Source organism: Sapajus apella, unplaced genomic scaffold (assembly GCF_009761245.1).
Source record: "Sapajus apella isolate SASKATOON/1434 unplaced genomic scaffold, GSC_monkey_1.0 scaffold37, whole genome shotgun sequence".
NCBI classification, from domain to species: domain Eukaryota; kingdom Metazoa; phylum Chordata; class Mammalia; order Primates; family Cebidae; genus Sapajus; species Sapajus apella.
This window is the reverse complement of record NW_022436977.1, coordinates 18,576,445-18,584,445: the sequence shown is the minus strand read 5'-3', so window position 1 is coordinate 18,584,445 and position 8,001 is coordinate 18,576,445. Positions and strand designations below refer to the sequence as shown.

The 8,001-nt window shown below is 33.0% G+C and overlaps 1 non-coding gene across 1 annotated transcript; it reads left to right on the top strand.

The window, feature by feature from the left end:
• Positions 1 to 318: 318 nt before the first annotated feature.
• LOC116564639 lies at positions 319 to 422 on the top strand. The gene has a single exon (XR_004275013.1). It is a non-coding gene; the product is annotated as a U6 spliceosomal RNA (small nuclear RNA).
• Positions 423 to 8,001: the final 7,579 nt, after the last annotated feature.

The following is an 8,001-nucleotide window of genomic DNA, read 5'->3' as shown; positions in this document are numbered from 1 at the left end:
GAAATATCTCCGTTCTGCTCACTACTTCATGATACAACAATAGAAAGACTTAGAAGCAGTTATCAGCAGTTAAGAGGGCACAGAAGTGAATTTCTTTAGTTCTAGTATGAATTTCTCGCTCTCTACAATTTGATTTAAAAACAGAAAATAAAGACTTTACAAAATTATAGCAAAACTGAAGATAGTTTTGAAACGTGCAAACAAACCTTATGATTAGGAAGTTATTGTGCTGACACAGACTGATACGGTATAGAGGAAGAACCATATGCAGATGATGAAAACCTAACACAACAAAGAAAGACAGTCACATCAAAACCAGTACTTGCTTCTGCACCACATACAGTAAAATGGAAATGACACAGAGATTAGTATAGCCAGTCCACAAAGATAACATGCAAATTTCTGAGGTGTGCCATACTTTTCTGCCATCACACACAAAAAATAAAATTATATAACTCGTTGGTAGAACAGATACACAAATGAGAAAGTGAAAGCAATCAAATGTTATCAGAACAACAACAACAAAAAACCCAACAAAAATAAACATTAAGAGAGAAAGAAACGAACAATGGATACGTAAAAGAACCAGAAAACAACAAAATAACAACAGTGAGTCCTCACCTATCAATAAAAATCTTGAATGGAAATGGCTTAAATTACCTAATTAAAAGATGTAGGTTAGTGGAATGAACAAAAAAATAAACAAGACTCAACTATTTTCTGCCTACAAGAAACCTACATCACCTGTAAAGACACACATAGGCCAAAAGGGAAGGAATGGAATAAGATATTTTACAAGAATGGAGGCAAACAATAAGCAGGAGTAGTAATTATTATATTAGATAAAAACAGATTTTAAGTCAAAAGTTGTAGAAAGATCAGGGAAGGCTATTATATGATTATAAGGAGATCAGTTCATCAACAGGGATATAACAATTGTAAATATATATTCACCCAATGCTGGAGCACCCAGATATATAAAACAAACATTATCATAGCCAAGGGGAAAGACAGTCCAAAATACAATGATAGTTGGAGATTTTAACAACCCACTTCCAGCACTGAACAAATTATCCAGGCAAAAAATCAACAAAGAAACATTGAAATTAAACTGCACTATAGAACATATGGACCTAAGAGATATTTACAGAACAGTTCATCTAACAGCTGCAGAAGGCACATTCTATTCATCAGCACATAGAACATTCTCTAGGAAAGACCGTATGTTGGGCCAAAATACAAGCCTTTACAAATTGTAAAATACTGAATTTATATCTAGTATATTTTTAGACCACAATGGAATAAAACTAAACATTGATAATAAGAGGAACTTTGGATATTGTACAAATCCAAGGAAATTAAACAACATACTTCTGAACAACCAATGGGCCAATGAAGAAATTAAAAGTGGAATAAAAATTTTTTTGAAACAAATAAAATAGAAAAGCAACATACTAAAACCTATGGCATAGAACAAAAGTGGTACTAAAAGAAAAGTTAATAGCAATAAATGCCTACATCGAGAAAAATTCTCAAACAGATAACCTAACAACATGCCTCTAGGAACCAGAAAAGCAAAAACAACCTCACAATTAGTAGAAGAAACAAAAATAAAGATCAGAGGAGGACTATATAAAAGACAGACTTAAAAAGTACAAAAGATCAACAAAAAAGGTGTTTTTTTAAAGAAATAAGCAATCACCAAACCATTAGCTAAACTAAGAATAAAAAACAGAGAAGACTCAAGTAAGTAAAATCAGAAACAACAAGCAAACAAACAAAAACCATGACAACCGAGACCACAGAAAAACAAAGGATAATTACAGTTCATTATGAACAACTATACACCAACAAACAGGAAAACTTGAAACAAATACATGCCTGTACACATGCAACCTGCCATGATTAAACCAAGAAGAAATAGAAACTCTGAACAGACCAATAACAAATAATGAGACTGATAAGTAATAACACTCCCAGGAAAGAAAAGCTCAGAACCAGATGGCTTTACTTTTGAATTCTACAAAAGTTTTTTAGGAGAATTAACACCAATCCTTTTCAAACTATTCTAAAAATTAAAGAGGAGAGAATTTTTCCTAGCTCATTCTATGAGGCCAGCATTACCCTGATATCAAAACCAGACAATGACCCAGCAAATACAAAGAAAACAACAGGGTGATATTCCTGATCAACAACAGAGGCAAAAATCCTCGACAAAATAAGAGCAAGTCAAATCCAATCGCACACTAAAAAGACAGCATAACAATATCAAGTGGGATTTATGCCAGGGATGCAAGGATAGCTCAACATACACAAATCAATGAACTTGATATACTATATCAATGGAGTAAAAGACAAAAAACATATGATTCTTTCAATAGATATAGAAGAAGCATTTGATGAATTTCAACATCGCTTCATGATAAAAACTCTCAACAAATTAAGCATAAAAGAAACATACCACAACACATTCAAGGCCATATATGACAAACTCACAGCTGACAACATACTGAACAGGAAAGCTGAAGCTCTTTCCTCCAAGAACTGTAACAAAAGAATGCCTACTTTTACCACTTTTATTCAGCTGACTACTGGAAATCTTAGCTAAAGCATATAATCAAGAGGAAAAAGTAAAGATCATCCAAACTGGAAGAGAGGAAGTCAACTTGTCTTTGTTTGCCAGAGGACATGATCTTACATATAGAAAAATGTAATGATTCCACCCAGAAAACTCTTAGAACTGATAAACTAATTAAAAATTGTAGGACACAAAAACACCACACAAATATGAATGGCACTTCTATATATCAGTAATGAACTAGTTGCAAAAGAATTCAAAAAGCAATCTCATCTATAATAGTTTAAAAAATATCTAGGAATAAATTTAACCAAGGAGGTGAAAGGCCTCTACAATAACTACAAAACACTTATGATAGAAATCAAGGGGGACACAAATAAAAAATACATTTCATGTTCATTTATTGGGAAAATTAGTATTGTTAAATGAGCAGGGTAACCAAAGCAATCTACAGATTCAGTGTTATCTCTATCAAAATGCCAATGACATTTTACACAGAAATTTTAAAAAATTATAAAATTTGTTTGGAACCACAAAAGACTCTAGCCAAAACAATACCGAGCAAAAAGAGCAAAGATGAAGGCATCACACTACCTGATTTCAAAACATACTACAAAGTTATAATAATCAAAATAGCAAGGTACTGATATAAAAACAAAAACATGGACCGTTGGAACAGAATAGAAAAATGAGAACTAAATTCACATATTTACAAAGGTGCCAATAACATACATTGAAAAAGGACACTCTCTTTAATGAAAGGTGCTGGAGAAAGTAGATATCTATATGCAGAAGAATGAAACTGGACTTTTCATCAGTATACATATAAATCAACTCAAAATGTACTAAAGACTTAAATGTATGACCTCAAACTGTAAAACCACTAGAAGAAAACATAAGGGAAACAGTTCAGGACATTGGTTTAGCCAAAGATTTTATGGCTTAGACGAAAAGAACTGGGAAGAACAACAAAAATGGACAAATTGGACTTTATTAAACAAAAGAGCTTCTGTACAGCAAAGAAAACAATCAAGAGTGAAGAGAAAACCTGAAGAAAGAGAGAATATATGTGCAAACTATTCATTTAACTAGGGACTAATATCTGCAATATAAAAATAAGGAATTCAACAGAAAAAAAAATTTAATATGGACATAGGATCTGAACAGACATTTCTCTATATAAGTCATAAAATTATCAACAAAGAAATATATGAAAAATAATAAGCCTCACTAATCACCAAGAAAATTCAAATTGAAACCACAATGTCATCTTATCCCAGTTAGAATGACTGTTGTTAAAAAGGCAGTAAATGCCTGTGAGGAGGCAGAGGAAAGAGAACTCATATACTGTTGGTGCGAAGGGAAACTGGTATAGTGTTATGGGAAAGAGTATGGAGGTTTCTCAATAAATGAAGAATAGAACTAACTATGACTTAGCAATCCCAATACTGGATATTTATACAAAGGAAAAGAAATCAGTATATCAAAGGGATACATGCACCCCCAAGTTAATTGCAGCACTATTCACAATGGCTAATATATGAAATCAACCTAAGTATCTAGGAATAGACAAATGAATAAAATAAGTGTGGTATATATAACCAACTGAATATTAATAAATACAAATGAAATCCTGTCATTTGTGGAAACACAGGTGAGCCTGGAGGACATTATGCTAAATGAAATAAGCCAGGTGCAGAAAGGAATACTGCATGTTCTCACTCGTATGTGAGAGCCAGAAAAGTTTAGTTCATAGAAGTAGAGCACAGATTTATGGTTATTAAAGCCTAGAAAGAGCAGTGGGGAGGGGAAGATAGGCAGAGATTGGTTAATAAATATAAAATTGCAGGTAGCGGGAAGATATGAGTTCTGGTGTTCTGCAGCACGGTAGGGGGAATACATTAAGCTGTAACTTATTGTTTAGTGTGAAAAAGCTAGAAGAGAAGATTTTCAATGTTCCCAACACGAAGAAATGTTAAATATTTGAAGTGGTGAATATATTCATCATTCAAATTTCGGTAACACATGGAATTAATACTTTCTATTCCATAAATATGTGCAATTATTACGTGCATATTAAAACAAAAGAAGAAAAACAAGCAGGTACCACCGTGGCTGTAGTGTGTGCAGAGGACAGACTGGAGAGCAATTCCAAAACTCAATGTGTTTATAACTTTGTAGTTTTATAATTTAAATGTTAATAATACAATACAGTTGGGTAATTAGAACGTAGTTCATTCCGGGTGTTAGCCATTATTAATAATAGATTGGTTGTCTTTAAACAGCTCCTAAGAAATTCCTTTTTATTATTATCAAAGAGGGGCATTTGAGATTGGTGAACCTAGTCAATACTTTCTGAAATTATTCCAGGGCTAACAGTGGGTAGAAAAGAAAAATAAATAAAAACCCTTTTAGATAATTATACATATAATTATCAGCAGGACTTACTAATTATTGATGTGCTACACATTATCTAAGCTAATTTTCTTAAAAAATTAAAAAATTTTCTTCAACTATTTTTCACTTTTTTTAAATTTTTTTTTTAAACTTTGTTGAGAGAAATGTATAAAAGCTTAAATGCTATTGCTTTTCTTTAGAAGGACTTCAGAAATCATTATCTTACATTGTTTTCACAAACAGTAGAAGCACAAGATACTTTAAGAGTTTTTGCTTATGATATTTCTATTTTAATATTCAATTTGTAAAAGATTTATGTGTTTCATATAATCATTGATACCCTGAGTGCCAGGACATTCCTAAAGGTGGCTAGTCTTGAAAACAGGTCTGTTTTACCTTGTGATTCTAATTTAGCATGTGCCTTTCAAATTAATGTGTTTAATTTGTCTTCTCTATTTTTTTTCACATTATCAAGGGTAATTTCAAGGAATATCAAAGGAGCACTGAGAAATATTTTTTACACTTTAATTCCTCAGATGGTTTAAGTTACATATAGGTAATTTCCTGAGGCCTTTTAAAAATTAACTATTTCCATTTCATATATACATTTGACAACCCAAGTAGACCAATAAATCTGTATCTAGAGGATGTTATATTGCCTGAATACATGTTTTTAAAATTATGTCAAGTATTGTGTTTACTTGGATTTTTTTCCACTCACAAGACCAGTGCTTTTTGGCAGGGAGAGATGACTCACGAAATTTAATCACAGTTCATAATAAATTTATCCAAAATATCAAGGTTTTCTGAGAAAAAGGCCATCAAAATTCAATCCAAATCATCAAATTTAATAAAAACATATGACAACATTTTCAATTACATCTTTAAGAAGTCTGATATGCTACTTGGAGTTTATGAGGATTCTTTAGAATGGTGATATTCATTCATCCCTCAAATCTTAAATTATTAGCAAATGCCTACTGCGAACAAAACAATATAAATATGTACCTGTTCCTTAACCCTTGGGGTAACAGTATACAAAATGAATTAAGACAGGAATTGTACATGTATTTAATACAGAATTTTATTTACTATTCACCCCTACTGAACATGAAAAATATTTACCCTGTAGAGTATCACAAGTAAATACTTCATTGACTTTTGGAAATCTCAATTCTGGTGAGCTATCCAGAAAATAAAGAAATGTGTATCTTTACTTTATTACAGTATATGCTATATAAAAATATGGATAAGTGTATCTTGATAGAAAGTTGAGAGACTGATGGTATTCAACATAGCTTCCTGTGTGCTTTAAATTGCAACATAAGGGAAATAAGTATTGCACACAATTCTCTTGGAAAAAAGATAAGGGGACTTGATCCCAATATATGGCACTTTTCTTGAAGCTAAATTTAAAAGCCCTAAGGTAGACAAAAAGTGAGAGATGTGTAGGGAATATAAATGAAGTGAAACCTGGTTTTATAAAGCAATATTTAAGAGAGAAGGTGCAGTGCTATGTCCATAGATTTAAGCTAAGGACCTTCTATGCACATTTCTGTCTTGTTTTCCAAAAGAAAGAATTACATGCCAGAAAGCTAACAATAATAGAAGTATTTGGGAATTTGGTGCTTTATCTTAAAAAGAGCATCTAAGAGAAATGAAAAGGCTGCTTTTTTATCTGCACAAAAGCAAATTCAAAAGATTATTACTTTTTATCCTTTTGGTGATATTGCCATAGGCTTTAATTAAATATTTCTCTCCTGGCATCCACCCTTTTACATTTATGACTAAGGGTGCCTGAGGAAGAATGGGAGTCTACTGAACAAGTCACAATCTTAAAGCTCCTCTGACCCTTATTAGCAAAGTGTTAAAAACAAAAATCTGGAGGAGGATCCACATAAAAGTGACAATGTCCGCTGCACGAAAGGAAGGAAATCCAAATTCAGCTGTTGTCAGCATTAATATCACTGTACACTAAGGAATAAGACCACATTAAATATCCTGTTTCCTTTCTGTAACAACCTAGTAAGCTCAGGTTAGTTCTACTACGTGATCTTAAAAACAAACAGACCTTTGCTGGAATATAAGTAGCTCAGAAAAAGAGAAGGTATTGTCTCCCTCAGCGATAAAGAGAGCGCACAAGTAATCTGCAGTTCCTCAGCTATTTTTTCCTCATCTTAGGTCTTTGAAAACATTAGGTCTTGAAGGGGTCAATTTGCTCTCAGGGGTGTTTTCCCAACACCTAGACATTGGTTTGAAAATTGGAATGTTTAAAGCTTTAAAGAAGAGAGTATCCTCTTATGACTTTCCTTTCCTTCAATGCTGGCCACAGTTCTGCTATGAATGTGTTCCTGTCCAGACTCCCCAGGGATTGATGCTTTTGAACAATGGAGATACGAAAACAGTCAGTCAGGTTGAGATTTAGTTAAAATCCTGTGTGTTAGCATGCGTGTGGCTTGTGGGGGTGCTGGTGAAGAGGCCCTTTCTTAGCATTGCTATCTAATAAATATAACTAATACATATAACGTTTACTAGGATTAGTGTTTCACTGATGGTATTTGCAGCCCTGTCTCACTTTAGCCATTACTTGTAGTGATTCTAGTGTGACTTCCATGATTATTACAATTGTGGTCACAATTATTTATGACTTTTTAAGTGCTAGGTAGTATTTTAGGTGTGTTTAGAAATCTGAAGTGAGATAATATATAACAGTCCATGTGTTGGATATTATTAGCATTCAAATTTCATAGATGAGGAAACTGCAACATGGTAAAGTTCAATGACTTGCTCCAAGTCATGAAGCTGCCATGCAGATGAAGTAAATATTTGAACACAGCCAAGATTTTAACCTCTACAGAATTCTGACTCCCTATTCCATCCGGAATGCTGTATCTACTATATTCCCAGTGTTGTTCCGTAATTAACACGTCTCTCTCTTTTGCTCCCTCCTTTACTTTCTGTCCTTGTCCTTTCTCTCTTCTCCCTTTCTTCCCTCCCTTCCTTTCTCCCATACATTCCATGTGTAT